Source organism: Lactuca saligna, chromosome 6, assembly GCF_052625555.1.
Source record: "Lactuca saligna cultivar CGN05327 chromosome 6, ASM5262555v1, whole genome shotgun sequence".
NCBI lineage: Eukaryota > Viridiplantae > Streptophyta > Magnoliopsida > Asterales > Asteraceae > Lactuca > Lactuca saligna.
In genome coordinates this window covers 17,168,572-17,184,853 of record NC_136422.1, presented here as the reverse complement: position 1 = coordinate 17,184,853, position 16,282 = coordinate 17,168,572, and the positions used below count along the sequence as shown (strand labels likewise).

Below are 16,282 nucleotides of genomic sequence, written 5' to 3'. Positions count from 1 at the left end.
ATAGTGTGGGCCAATGATCCATGGTTAATTAGGATGGGCTAAACCAATATGAGAGTCCATGGAGGTTTAACTCATGGAGCCTAAGTAATATGAAAGGTCATGGTGCAATAGGGTTTACATGGATGTAACCCTAGCATTTGTAACACTATAAAAGGAACCCATTAGTGCCAAAATCGGTTACACCTATCATTCTAAGAGTTTGATATTGATTTTTTGCTAACTAGCTTATTCTCTCAAGCCACCTCTTGCACTTGATCTTTGTGACACATTAGAGGCATCACACTTGAGGTGCTAAAGCTTTCAAAGGCAGGGAACTACAACTACATCAAGAGGTATTCATCTAACTATGAGTTTTGTATTGTATATCATCCATTTTATGCTAGTTAGGATGTATGCTTTGGAAAATTGAAATGCATGTATAATTAGAGAAAACATAGATCCAAAGCATCTAGGGTTGCATGTGCACCATAGGCATATTATAGTGCTTAAAATCCAATAGTGGTATCAGAGCTTATGATTGTTTTCTGTTATATTTGATGCTTGCTATTTTTCAAGGTTGAAAAAATCGATTTTTTGGCCTCTAACTGATGAAATTGTCAAGTCCACAGGCTGAATCGACGAGTCCAGTTAGTAAAAGGGTAACTCGACGAGTCATGATCATGCACTCATCGAGTAGATGGCTCTGTTTGCAGAATTTCGAGTTTTTGGCGAGAATTGGTTTTGGATCACTATCACCAACTATTTTGCAATCCTAAAAAATATATTTTCTGATTTGGTAATGATAACCTTCATCCAGTTAATGGACAATTGTCAATGTTCAAGATAACAAAGATATTATTTGTATTATTTGATATGAATTGCCTTGCTATAAGCTAGATTAGATCAATAATATATCATATGATAATGTGATAAATTAAAAATGATCTAAAAATTATTCTTGAAATGAGTTTTGTAACTTGTCCTCAAGTTATGTGAAGATTCTCATTCATAAACATTGAAAACTCATATGTTTTCATAAGTTATTGAAACCAAAAGTTTTGAATAAAGTTAAAAAACTTACCCTCAAGTTTTGGAATTTGTAAAGTCTCACTAATGAAACATTTAATTCCAAACCATAGAATTTTAAAAGTTTAAAATTCAACCCTTATACTATTATAATATTAAAAGTTTAACAACTATATATATGTATAAGACAAGTCAGTCTTACGGTTAGTAGGCCTCATTCACGAAGCCGGTCTATAAGGGGGTATAAGGTTACTACCTATAAAATGGTGGTTTAATGGGTGTTTACTCTCACCCACCACTTTCTTGACTGGTGGAGGGTCGTTAGCCGAACGGGTAGGATAGAATATTAATTCTCGTTAAAAGTATAATCCTACTTAAAAAATCAAGGTTTTTTTTTTCCACTTGTCAATCTCTCATGAGTCTTGACACTTGTCATTTTGTGGTAATTTAAAAAAAAAATATTATCGACTTGTCAATTTTTGGTTTGTTTTAATTAAAGTCATATACTTATATATATATATATATATATATATATATATATATATATATATATATATATAAAGTATTAAATATGATATATATGATATTAAATTGTAATAAATACGTTTCTTTCTTTCTTATTTTAAAGTTGTACATTAAAAAATATTTCTTTTTTATACTTTAAGTTTAATAATTTTTTAAATCAACCCGTATAATATACGGGTCTCACACCTAGTGATAATTACTAAAATTTTATTAAATTCCCAAATCTAAGTTACTTTAGGAAAAATGTGAAATTGGTGCTATTCCATGAAATTGCATTTTGCACCTTGCTAAGTCATTAGTGGAGAGTGTTGGTTAACCGGCATACTAATCTGGGACTGGCAAGAGTGACAAAGGGTAGCTTGATGTTAATCATAGATCAATGGAGTGTGTGTGGTTAGACGGCACATTTATTAGGTGATTTGTAAGATTGAGACTACCAAGCACATTTGTATGGTTATTCACACCTTGTTTGTGATCATCGACATCCCAGTCACAAACTTGAAGGGCACAATCGAGATTTAAACATGCCATTGAAAAGTTAAATGAATCTCAAAGGATCTAGGAATTTCTATCCAATTAAAACTTAATAATCAATTTCATTTTTCACGGTGGAAATTGGTAAATCGTCATATACCTACCTTCAAATATTTTGCAATTGGATTACGACATCCCTCTTCCGAATTGTAAAATATTGTGTTGGGTCCTAGCCTTAATATTTCTTTTGGGTGTTATATTAAGGATTTTCATCTAATCTAAACTTTATTATTTTCTTTCCAGATGTCTATTGCAAACAATGCTTCAAGTTCAAACCCTTTTAGCTCATTTTCCCTCATGAATTTGGTTGGGAGAACTATCTTCGATGGGTCAAACTTTAATGATCGGATAAGAAACATTAGTATCACCCTTCGCTATGAGGACAAAGAATATGTCCTAGATAAAGAGCTGAACGAGATTGATGAACAAACTGCTACTCCCAAACATCAAGGAATATAGGGTTCATGAGAGGGATGTGACAAAGGTGTCGTGTATAATGATTGCTATCATGACTGCTGAGCTACAAAAGTCCTATGTGGACTTCTGGCCCTTCAAAATGCACCAAGATTCAATGGAAAGGTACCATAAAAGTGCTCGGAAGGAGAGGCATGAGATCATTGCCTCCATGATCACAACCAAGATGAAGGATGGAGAGTCCATCATGGCCCACTTGCAAAAGCTACAGAGATATGTGGACCGCTTGCTGAAATTGAATGTCAATTTTGATGAAGAGTTGGCCATTGACATCAGACTACATTCGTTGCCTTCTTGTTATGATTAGTTCAGAATGCCCTATCATATGAACAAGGAGGAGGTCACTCTTAGCAAGCTTCAAGGCCTTCTAAAAACTGCAGAAAGCAACTTGAAAGGCAATTCGATTGTACCTACTCCTACTACTACTGCTGCCCCTGTTCCTCGTATTTGGACATGGGAAAGGGAAGAAGAGAAAGGATACTTATAAGAGTCGCAAGGGAAAGTCTGTTGGTAAATCCTTTTCAAGTGGGACCAAAGTTGGTTCTGCTAATCCCTCTACCAATCCAAAGGATGCAGAGTGCTTTCATTTTCATGAAAAAGGGCACTGGAAATGAAACTGTCCGAAATACTTGTAGGACATTAAGGATGGGAAGATAAAGCCTACCTTTTCAGGTATTTACACTATTCTTTCAAATAACTCATCACATGTTAATTCTTGGGTCCTTGATATAGGTTGTGGATTTCACATTTGTTCTGATGTGGAGGGACTAAAAGGAAGTAGGGATGTGGAGCACAAGAAGATAAACTTAATCATGGGAAATAGGAAAATGTCGCCTCTCACCAAGATTAGAGTTTATTCTTTATTGCTTAGTAGTGGGTTCGAATTTGAATTGAATAATTGTTGTTACTCGTTGGAAATGGTGAGAAATATTATTTCCTTTCACAGTTTGTATAAACAAGGTTTTACCATTTCTTTTAATAATGAAGTTGGTAGTATTAATGCTTATTATAATGGTACATTTTATATTTAAGCATTACCTTGTAATGGTATATATGAAAGTGTGATGGTTGTAGATAACCTAGGAGATAATGTGTTGAATATTGATTCGTCCAATGTTTTGGATAAGGCATGCTTGTGGCATTGTCGTCTTGGACATGTCGACAAGAAGCGCATAGGCCAACTCCAAAACGCTGGAGTCTTGGAGTCATTCGACATGAAATCGGATGACACTTGCGAATCTTGTTTGCTTGGAAAGATGACCAAGTCACCCTTCACTGATACTTGTGAAACGGGTGAAGGTTTGTTAGATCTCATACAAACTGATGTGTGTGGACGCTTCATAACCGCCACAAGGGATGCTAACCGCTTGAATGTGACTTTTACTGATGATTACAATAGATATGGCTATATTTACTTAATCAACCACAAGACAGAAACCTTTGAAAAGTTCAAAGAGTTTAAGAAAGAAGTGGAGAATCAATTGGGCTGAAAGATAAAGAAACTACGATCCGATCGAGGAGGAAAGTATCTTAATATCGAGTTCCTAGACTATCTTAAGGAATGTGGAATTGCTTCATAGTTGACGCCACATAGGACAACACAATTGAATAGTTTGGATGAGAGGCACAATCGAACCTTGTTGGACATGATTCGCTCCATGATGAGTTGACCTTCGTTACCTATCTCATTCTGGGGGTATGTCTTAGAGACTATCTCCCATATCCTTAATTTAGTCTATACAAAGAAGGCTGACAAAACACCTCATGAAATGTGGATAAGGGAAGGTTCTATCATTGAATCACATCAAAGTTTGGGGTTGCGAGGCTTTTGTGAGAAAAGAAACTCACGACAAGCTCGAACCTCATAGTGAGCGATGTATTTTCATCGGCTGCCCATATAAATCCTTTGTATATCTCTTCTATAGACCGAGTGACAATGTTGTCTTTGTTGAGAGGAGAGGAGTATTTAAACAGGGAGAGAAATCATATGCCAAGAGGATAGTGGGAGGCAAATTAACCTCGAAGACTTCAAGAGTTAAGTGATGAAGGAACCTCAAATGCTGGTGCTCAACCCGAGGAGGAAACTCCTGTTGAACCGATTGACCAGTTCATACCTCTGAGATGTTCCAGTAGAGTTAGTGTTCCAGCTATGTTATATCGTTTTCATATAAAATCTGAGGGTGATACATTTATCAATGATAGCACATTGATAAATCTGGATGAACCTAACAACTACAAGGAAGTCATGCCAGGCCCCGAGTCTACTAAATGGAAAGAGGCAATGGACAACGATATTCAGTCCATGTATGGCAATCAAGTTTGGAACTTGGTTGACAATGTATCGGATTGTAAGTAAGTTGGGTGCAAATGGATGATGGAAAAGTACACACATAGAAGGCACGACTGGTTGCGAATGGCTTTACTCAAGATTTTATAGCGTATGTGTTCCTATCCATGTAAATTTGACATAACAACAATCATATGACAATGTTTATGACAAATCCAACTCATATGGATTGAACTTGTTCAATCTTAATTTCTTGCCTCATGGCAGCACGAGTGCCTACCATTGCTTCCAGGTTGTTAAGCAACTCACCCTTACCAATCAATGTACTTTCCATTGATCAGGGTATCTTTCCTTTATGCAATTAATTTAGAACTTATGGAACTCACATGCGTAATTAACTCAACTGTAATGGCACATAAACAAAATTATGTCAACACGATAGGTTGTAAACCTCAAGTCATGTGCTAGTGATGATTGATAAGGTTTATTCTTGATTTGTTCTTGAAACTTTTTCAAGATCATTAAAAACTGCCACTGACCTCTTGACACATAAAATTCTCTTGTCAAGAAACATTCCTTGACAAAACTAATATGCAAGAGTTAGTGTAGTTCTTATCAAGACAAAACAGTTTAGATAATTGGTTCTAGTTGGTCTTTGTCTTATCCAAGACATCACAACTTACTAATTTCAAATGTACAAGAAAAAGAAAATTTCAAACTCCACATTTGATTAGTGTTATAAACCTACTAAAAACATGTCACTCAATTTACAATCTTGGAATATAACTCTAAGACTCGATATTGGAACGAAGTATGATTAACTTCTTGATTTAACCATTTTAACAATTTTCAATTCCTCTTCTTAGTCATACAAATGCACTAAGACTCACTTAGAGGATTAATTTGAGATATGGTTCTTAATCATTAAGACGATCATAAATTAAGATAAAAGGTACTCTCCTTTCTTCTTAGAATGGATAAACTTTTATCTTTCTGCCTTACTGATCCTTCTTATTCGTCCTGCCTTTCATTGAGACCTTTCTAATGATGCAGAATTATACTTAAACTTGTAAGCATAACCATATTCACCAGACTTTTAGCAAATCTATTATCTTTCTTTATGGTGGACTAGACCATTGCACAACATTGCAAACTTGATCTCTTAGTCCTTCACTTGACTATTTGTCAATGAATTAGTCTTAAAATTTTCAAATATAAAGTTTCTCATTCATTACACAAACCAAGTTACACGATTTCAAGTTTCTGTCTAATTTGAGACTTGGGCGATGAGAAACTCTCCCTATTTGGTAAATTCTCGAAATTTCAACAAATAACCTAATTAAGAATCAAATCCAACATTGCTAGTAATAGAAACGTTTAAACATCAATTTTTCATACACGCCATCGCAAGCATAAATAAATAAGACAAAATTGAAATTTATTTTATTGCGGAAAAAGTTGTCCTCACAATGCAATTCAACTGAAAACTATGCTATTACATATTTCTTAGCAATCTATCCTAACTCTAAAGTAGCAGCTCAAAAATCCGATCATTGAATCCATGCGATCGAAATCCATTTCTTCATGATCAGATTCAACATACTTCTTCCTTAAGCTTCCTTTCTTTTCTTCGATCCTACAAAACATTAAAATGTAATCTTATCATATCATGTATTCAGAATCAAAAAAATAGGAACTTATAGATTTAGCTAATAGATTTTACCTGAAGTAGAGCCATACATCTTGACTCTCCCGTCTCTTAGATATCTCAAGTAAACATGACAGCTTTGTCTCCAATGCCCCTTCTATTGGCAATAGAAGCAAATGGACCTTTTTGGAATGGCACAAGGAACTACATCATACTTAGTCCTTTCTAGACTTCGAATGTTTCCAATGTCCATTGATGTTTGGGAGTTTGATTCACCAGACAAGTTTGCTTGATTAGCACGCCAAACCATTGATGATTCAGCAACTATAAGCAAATAGGTGAGATCAATGAGGGTCACGTCGTGGTCCATCATAAAGTACTCTCTTACGAACTCACAATATAATTCAGGAAGCGACTGAAGAACCCAGCCAACAGCCAACTCACCTGGAATCTCGATACCCAATATCCTTACCCTGTCAATGTGCGACTTCATCTTCAAGACGTGTACACATACAAGTTTTCTATCTTCATGTTTACTTGCCAAAAGGGCTTAAGTGAGCTTAAACTTTTCAAGCCTTCGAACTTGTGGGTTAGGAAGAACAATTGGAGGAGGTGGAGGAAGTTAAGCATGATCTCTTGTTCCTCGATCATATCATGGAATATCATCTTCAATGGATTCAAGAAGACCATGATTGTCAGAACTAGATATTTACAAAACGGGAGAAAATTCAATTCAAGTTGATTGAGTCCTTAATAAAACACCCAAATGAGTCATTAAGGCTAGCATCCAACACAATACTCTACAACCTAGAAGATGGATGCCATAATCTAGTTGCAAAATATTTGAAGTTAGGTAAATGACGATTTACCAATTTCCACCATGAACAACGAAAATGAAGTTTAAGTTTTAAATGAATTGAAACTCCAAGATCTTTTGAGATTCAATAAACTTTTCAATGGCATGTTTAAATCTCGATTATGCCCTCCATGTTTGTGACTAGGATGCCGAGGATCACAAACAATGGGTGAATAACCATGTGAATCACGTGGTGCACCCAATGCTACTATCACCTAGTCAATGTGTTGGTTAGCCACACACGCTCCATTGATCTATGATAAACATCGATCCACCGTTCACTGCCAATGTCAACCCCGAATTTAGTGTTCCAATTAACCGCACATGCTCCACTAACGTTTGACAAGGGTAGGAAGTGTAATTCCATGGATTAGCATACAATTTCACATTTTTCCTAAAGTAACTATGATTTGGTAATTTGTAAAAGCATTTAGTTACTTTGTAATTCATTATACTTATAATAGAAGGTTTCGTCCTATCCTACCCATTCGGATAACAACCTTCCACTAGTCAAGAGTGTGGTGGGTAAGAGTGGATACCCATTCATTTGCCATTTTATAGGCAATTTCCTTAAAAAGCCCTTATAGACCAACTTCGTGAATGAGCCTACTAACAGTAAGACTGACTTTTTACTCATACATATATATAATATTAGACTTTTAATGTTACATATAGTATAAGGGTGTATTTTATACATTTAAAATACTAGGTGGTCTATTTTAATAAATTATAGTTTTAATTTAGTTAAATGTAAACCAAAACTTTATGGAATTATCTACTCTCTTTTAATTATACATTTAATTAACTTAATAAGACCATAAGGATGTAATTTGAACTTTTCAAAAAATACTAGGGTTTTACAATTTAATATTTCAAAATTAAACTTTTAATAAAATTTTAAATTCCAAAACATGAGAACAAGTTTTGAAACTTTTCAAAAACATTATGGTTTAACTATTTAAATTTTAAAACCTAAAACTATTAAGTTCAAATTTAAAACTATCAAACCTTAAGGGTGTAAGTTGAAACTTTTTTAAACTTTATCAAGAAAATTCTAGATCAACAATTCAACTAAGGCAATTAACAATTAATTGGTGGTTATCTAATTTTGATCTAGTCCAATTATATGCAAGATAATTCACCAAATAACTTAAATAATTAAACAATATCTTATAAGGCAACAAATATTTGATTAATTGGTAATTATCTTCTACTTTGTTAAGGATTGTGACATCCCCAAAATCACGCCTAGAAAAGATCGGTTTGTTTATGCTTTGTTTAAAAATCAGAGTAACATTTTAAATGAAAGTGTTGCGGAATTTGTCCCAAAACAAAATATGCTAAAGATTTATCAAAAGAATTTCCATAGAAATGTATTTCATTAAAAGACTTGGGATGTCATGTTCGTACAGATTAAAAGCATAAATAATACAATATAAGTCTTACTACATTATTTCATATCTATAGGCCTATATCCATAATCCCTCGTCCAACATCATATCTATGCTCAAGTGCCACTACCTGTAATACATAAAACTGAGTGGGTCAGGCTTGGGAGCCTGGTGAGCACATAGGGTTTTCAACCCACAATAAATAAGTTTATTAACTTCATTAAATTAAACAAACCCGATTACCCGTTCCCGTTATCCTCATATTACGTCCCTAAGCATCTATCATAAGGGACCTATCCTAAGGATTATCATCGGGACGAACACTACTGCTAAGGGGATTCCTCAACAATAAATATCCTTAAGGCAACCATGTGGGGGATGGAGTACATCTGGTGAGCACACAGTTCAAATAAACACACAGTTCGAATAAACACCTACAGGTTGCGAGCCTGCTAGTGTTCCACTGGACTGTCTAGAATAGTCCGTGGTCGTGATCTATACTCCGCTAGATGACTAGATCATCAATAACATCTATAACGAGGCCTCTCATTATTTCATTTTATCACACAACAACTAATACATCTACTCATGTTTTACCCTAACATTTTCGTAGATATAAAATAAATATACAGTTTAAATCTTTGAAAACATGTATAAAAATGTTCATCTAGCATAGATAGCAAGTATTCAGGTAATATGCACACATAGCACGTAATTTATATAAAATACTTCATATCTATGTGTAAGCTGAAAGTAACTATGCACTCACCTGAAAAGGTGGTGATTCCGAACTCAGACAGCTCTTCGTTACTTCTTGAAACAATTTTTCCTTGACCAAAACCTTGTATTAATACCACTAGAGTTTAGTTTTAACGTTAATCACGACTAATTAATAGTCTAGCTATTATTACTATTATATAAGCGTTAAATAACACTCAATATAACTCATAATAATAGCCCAAATAATTACTTTAAGGTTCTAATAATGTTACTATAATTAAATAAAAGCTATATTAAATATAGTATAGGCGTAACACACTTACAATGGGTTTTTATTAAAAACCGGGCTTCGTTGGAGCAGCGTTTCCGAGCCGAAAGCTTTTCTTCTCGGAGCCATCGGGCGCTCCGGGGCTTTCTTCTCGTGATAGGGAGGTTCCCTAGGCTTGGGAGGGGTTTAGGGAGGCTAGAGAGAAGTTAGAGAGAGAAAGAGAGGCTTATGGTGTGAAGAAAATATGAGGAGATCACCCTTGTATTTATAGGAGTTTTATAGTAAAGTAGTCTCTAAGCTTCGTCAGTAACTTTTGCATACGAGCTCCGTTTTTGTCTGTCTTTTTACCGTTGAGATCCTATTAATGAGATCTTAAACTTTCATTTAGACCTCGTTAGCTAATTCTCATTCTATCTTGGATTTACAAAACTGTATCGAATTCGCCGCGCTCGAAAAGTAGAGACTAAGCTTCGTCCATAACTTTCGCATACGAGTTTCATTTTTGTCTGTCTTTTTACCGTTGAGTTCCTCTTAATGAGATCTTCAACTCTCATTTAGACCTCGTTGGCTAATTCTCATTCTATCTCGGATTTACAAAACTGTATCGAATTCGCCGCGCTCGAAAAGTAGGGACTAAGCTTCGTCCATATCTTTCGCATAGGAGATCTATTATCGACGTTCTTTATATCTACGCATTGGTATTTACGAGTACTACAACTTTCATTTAGATCCCGTCGGCTAAAAATCGACCGATCTAAAATTCATATTTCTGGCTGTGCACTGCTATGCTAAATCTTAGAAAAATCATAACTTCCTCATACGAAGTCAGATTTGGGCGTTCTTTTTATTGATGTTCTTAGTTTAACATATTCTACGACTTTTGTTTAGAGCGCTAAGGCTAAATCTCGCTTTATCGTAAATTTACTATTTACGCTTCCCGGTATCGTGCCGGTTCTGTCGCGAAACTTCGACGGGTCATAACTTCTTCGTTATAACTCAAATTTTGGCGTTCATTATATGCACGGAAACCTTGAGACATATTCTAAAACTTTATGTAGAGATATCGGGATTATCTCACACTTCAATTTTGACGTTCATTTTTATTTTTTATTAATTATACATTTATAATTAAATAATAAACACATAAACACACATAACATCACATAATACTCAATATTTCATCTTTATTACTTCAAAAAGAGTTACAAGAGTTGACCTAGACTATTACATTGACAAAAATGCTTAGCCCTGAAACCCGGGCGTTACAATTCTCTCCCCCTTAGGATGATTCCGTCCCGGAATCATGCATCAGCAAACAGATGTGGATAGCGACTCATCATGTCATCCTCTGTTTCCCAAGTGAGATTCGGCCCATTCGAATGCTTCCATCGGACTAGCACTAGGTCGACCATCTTGCGTCGTAACTTCTTAGTCTTACGGTCAACAATTGCCTCGGGCTCTTCGATCAGCCTTTTATTCTCATCCATCCTTAACTCTGAAATTGGAATTATGTCGGGAACATCTCCCATGAATTTCCTCAAATAACACACATGGAAGGTGTTATGAATACCATTGAGTTCTTCGGGAAATTCCAGCTTGTAAGCTTGGTTCCCAATCTTCTGAAGAACTTTGAACGGTCCAATAAACCTTGGATTCAACTTTCCTCGTTTCCCAAATCGTATAAGTCCCTTCCACGGTGAGACTTTAACTAAAACGGAATCCCCAACTTCGAAGGTTATCGGTCGTCTTTTCTTGTCAGCATAGCTCTTCTGACGATCCTGAGCTACTAACATTCTTTCCCTAATCACCTTCAATTTTTCAGCAGTCTCATGGACTATCTCGGGGCCCATAAACTGCTTCTCTCCGGCTTCAAGACAACAGGATGGCGTACGACACTTCTGTCCATACAAGGCTTGATAAGGTGCCATCTTGATGCTCGAGTGAAAACTATTGTTGTAGGAAAATTCTACTAGAGGTAAGTGCTCGTCCCAATTCCCTTGGAATTCGAGGGTACATGCTCTCAGCATATCTTCCAACATCTGAATCGTTCTTTCGCTCTGACCATCGGTTTGTGGGTGGTAAGCGGTACTCAAACATAATTTCGTACCCAATTCCTCTTGCAGACTCTTCCAAAACCTCGACGTGAAACGACTATCACGATCTGACACAATCGTAAGAGGGACACCGTGAAGTCTTACAATTTCCTTCACGTAAGCATTTGCGAGCTTATCCATAGACCACTTCTCGTTGGCGGCTATGAAGTGTGCACTCTTGGTGAAACGATCCATGACTACCCAAATCATGTCGTGACCATTCTTCGTTCTGGGCAGTTTAGTCACAAAATCCATGGTGATGTCTTCCCATTTACCCATGGGTACAGGTAAAGGTTCTAAACTCCCATACGGTTTCTGATGTTGTGCCTTAACCCTCGCACATGTTACGCACTCGGCCACATACTTCGCAACATCGAGCTTCATCGTCGGCCACCAGTAGTAGGGCTTTAGGTCCCTATACATTTTAGTGCTACCGGGATGAATCGAGTACATGGTCTTGTGTGCTTCTTCCATTAGAAGATCTCTTATTCCTCCCATCTTAGGTACCCAGATTCGATCTTGGAATACCTTCAGACCTCGACTATTTGTACCGAACACTAATGTTTTTCCCAAACGTTCTTCCTTTCGGTCATTCTTCTCTAAGGCTTCTTCTTGAGCTTTCCTGATACTTTCCACGATTGTCGAGATGACTTCAATTCTTAACGCTCTTGGCCTTTTCCTTTCAAGATTGAATTTCCGACTGAGAGCATCAGCAACAATATTTTCTTTACCTGGGTGGTAAAGTATCTCACAGTTGTAGTCCTTGAGAAGTTCTAGCCAGCGTCGTTGCCTCATGTTCAACTCCTTCCGATTAAAGAGATCCTGGAGACTCTTATGATCAGTGAAGAGCTTGCACTTCGTGCCATAGAGGTAATGCCTCCATATTTTTAAGGCAAATACTACCGCTGCCAACTCCAGATCATGAGTGGGGTAGTTCTTTTTGTGCTCTTTCAATTGTCGGGATGCGTATGCTATCACCTTTTCTCTTTGGGTCAGAACACAACCCAACCCGACTCCAGATGCATCACTATAAACCGCGAAATCTTCGACTCCATCGGGTAGAGAAAGTATTGGTGCTTCACATAACTTCTTCTTTAGCTTCTCGAATGCCTCATCGTGTTTCTCACTCCATGTATACGTAGTTCCTTTATGGGTCAAAGCTGTTAATGGAGCAGCTATCGAAGAAAAGCCTTGGATAAATCGTCGGTAATATCCGGCTAATCCTAGAAAGCTTCGTATCTCCGTGGGACTGTTCGGATGTTCCCACTTCATTACAGCCTCAATCTTGGCGGGGTCAACCATTATTCCCTCCTGGTTAACAACATGGCCCAAGAATTGGACTTCCCGAATCCAAAAGTCGCATTTAGAGAACTTTGCAAAAAGCTTCTCCTTCTTTAACACCTCCAACACTTCTCGTAGATGCTTGCCATGCTCCTCATGGCTTTTCGAGTAGATGAGAATGTCGTCGATGAACACTATCATAGATTTATCGAGGAATGGTTTACAAACCCTATTCATCAAATCCATGAATGCTGCGGGAGCATTGGTTAGTCCGAATGACATAACTAAGAACTCGTAGTGTCCATATCTTGTTCTGAATGCAGTCTTCTCAATATCCTGATCTCTCACCTTCAGCTGATGATATCCTGACCTAAGATCGATCTTTGAGAAGTAGCTTGAACCTTGCAGCTGATCGAATAGGTCATCAATCCTCGGCAATGGATACTTGTTCTTCACTGTTGCCTTATTCAGCTCTCGGTAGTCTATGCACATCCTCATGCTTCCATCCTTCTTCTTCACGAATAACACCGGATCTCCCCAGGGTGATGAACTAGGTCGAATGAATCCGCTGTCCAACAGCTCCTGAAGTTGTGTCATGAGCTCCTTCATTTCCGTCGGTGCTAATCGATAAGGTGCCTTTGCTATTGGTGTTGTTCCTGGTAACAAGTCTATACGAAACTCCACTTGTCTATCAGGTGGTAATCCGGGAAGATCTTCGGGAAAGACTTCCGGATAATCGCACACAACCGGTATATTCTGCACCTCTTTCTTTTCTTTCTTAGCATCGATTACGAATGCCAAGTATGATGCACATCCTTTGGACAAACATTTCCTGGCTTTCATCAGGGAGATGATTCCAGAATTTACTCTGCGTTTGTCCCCGTACACCATAAATGATTCCTTTCCGGGTGGGTTTATCCTAACTATCTTCTTTCGGCATAATATCTCGGCATCGTTGGCGCTAAGCCAATCCATACCCAAAACGATGTCGAAACTGTTTAACTCTATGGGTAATAGTTCCTCATGGAATTCGTTTCCATTTAGGTCAATGACGATGTTCCTAATACGATTACTAACATGTACGAATTTACCACTAGCAACTTCTACAATCAGGGCATTATCTAGTTTTTCTACATGCAATGCTAATCTTCCACCAAATTTATGCGACACAAAGGAGTAATTGGCTCCGGAATCAAATAGTATATTTGCAGGCAAACCATTTACAAGAAAGGTACCTGAAGCGACGTCTGCTGCCTCCTTCGCAGCCTCGAGCGTCATCTGAAAGGCTCTCGCCTTTGGCTTTGGTGGTATGTTGGGCCTTCCCGCATCTTTCTTCTTTGGGCAATCCTTAGCAATATGCCCTTCTTCACGACACTCGTAGCACACCTTCTTGTTGGTGGTGCACTCATTGGCATAGTGCCCCGTTTTCCCACACTTGTAGCAGGTTACTTCATCGCCACATTTTCCCGAGTGCTTCTTCTTGCACTTCTCGCACCATTTAAATTCGTTTCCTCCCCCGAATTTTTTTGAACCGAACTTGCTCTTCTTTTTGTTGGGTTTAGCAGAACCTTCAAATTTCCTCTTCTCGCCAACCTCGATTTTGCTGGCAGCTCTTCCCTTAATCATGTCCTCCACAGACTTGGCAGCCCAGATAGCTGCCTCCAAAGTAGGTGCCTGACGTACTGGCACCGCGTACTCCCATGGAAGTCCCTTTGCATACTTATCAATTTTCGTCAGCTCATCCGGAACAAGACGCAAGGCAAACTCCATCTTTTCTATGAAGTTGTTCATGTATTCATCGATTGACATGCTTCCCTTCTTCAGGGTTAGAAACTGGTTCTCTAACTCTAGCAGGTTTTGAGCTGAGCAGTACTTTCGTTTGAATTGCACCAGAAATTCTGCCCATGTTAGTTGCAGGGGCTTGTTGGGGCTTAAAGTCTTCCCCAAGGTATTCCACCAACGTACAGCACCTCCTCGAAACTGACGCACTGCAAACGTGGTCTGTAGCTTTCCACTGCAACCGCACGTCATGAAAGCTAACTCCATCTTCGAGATCCAATCCATGACCCCGATTGGATCTTCCTTTCCCGTGAAAGTCGATGGCTTGCAAGTCAGAAAATCCTTGTACTTGCATCCATTCCTCTCGACTTCATCACCCTGGTTGTTTTGTTGAAATATTGGTGGGTTGGCTTGACCAACGGTCCCACTGTAGTTTCCCTCCTCAGTCTGCCCTTTGTTCCACTCGGGCTGTTCGATCTGAATAGTTGCTTCCTCTTGATTTTGTTGGAGCAAGAGTCTGGTTTCCTCCATTTGACGATCCAACATCGCCTGGATCATCACTTGCACTCCTGCCATTGTTATTGGCTCAGCAGCGGCTACCACAACTGGTATTTGTTCAATTACTGGGGGTTGGTTTCTGTTCCCATTTGCATTCACGTTTCCGCTACGGGCCCTTGCCATCTTGATCTATACACCGAATAAGGTGAATTTAGATCTTTATTTAGGAGAGACGTTTTAAATCGTCCTTATCACTGCAAAACGTTTACGTGCTAGTTCTAATATCGTAGTCGTACGTTTAGAATCCTAAACACATAAGGCTTCCAGATCCGGTCGGCAACAAACCATAGATCCGAATAATTAACAGCATATCAGGCACAAAGCATTTAGCACATAAAAGCATTTTAGGCATAATTCCTAAAATAAGCTAGTGCTCACACCTCACAATCATCGCTTAGCATTCTAAGTTTAAGTCTAGAAATCCTAAAAATTCCTAGTTCGCTTAAACTAATGCTCTGATACCAACTGTGGCATCCCCAAAATCACGGCCAGAAAAGACCGGTTTGTTTATGCTTTGTTTAAAAATCAGAGTAACATTTTAAATGAAATTGTTGTGGAATTTGTCCCAAAACAAAATATGATAAAGATTTATCAAAAGCATTTCCGTAGAAATGTATTTCATTAAAAGACTTGGGATGTCATGTTCGTACAGATCAAAAGCATAAACAATACAATATAAGCCTTCCTACATTATTTCATATCTACAGGCCTATATCCGTAATCCCTCGTCCAACATCATATCTATGCTCAAGCGCCACTACCTGTAATACATAAAACTGAGTGGATCAGGCTTGGGAGCCTGGTGAGCACATAGGGTTTTCAACCCACAATAAATAAGTTTATTAACTTCATTAAATTAAACA

The 16,282-nt window shown here is 37.7% G+C and overlaps 1 long non-coding RNA gene across 1 annotated transcript; it reads right to left on the bottom strand.

Annotated features, from left to right (window-relative positions):
- Positions 1-8,767: 8,767 nt before the first annotated feature.
- Positions 8,768-9,926, bottom strand: LOC145000148 (uncharacterized). Its single transcript, XR_013661136.1, has 3 exons — positions 9,764-9,926; positions 9,490-9,561; positions 8,768-8,850 (listed from the first exon to the last, which is right to left on the bottom strand). It is a non-coding gene; the product is annotated as an uncharacterized LOC145000148 (long non-coding RNA).
- Between the last annotated feature and the right edge of the window lie 6,356 nt (positions 9,927-16,282).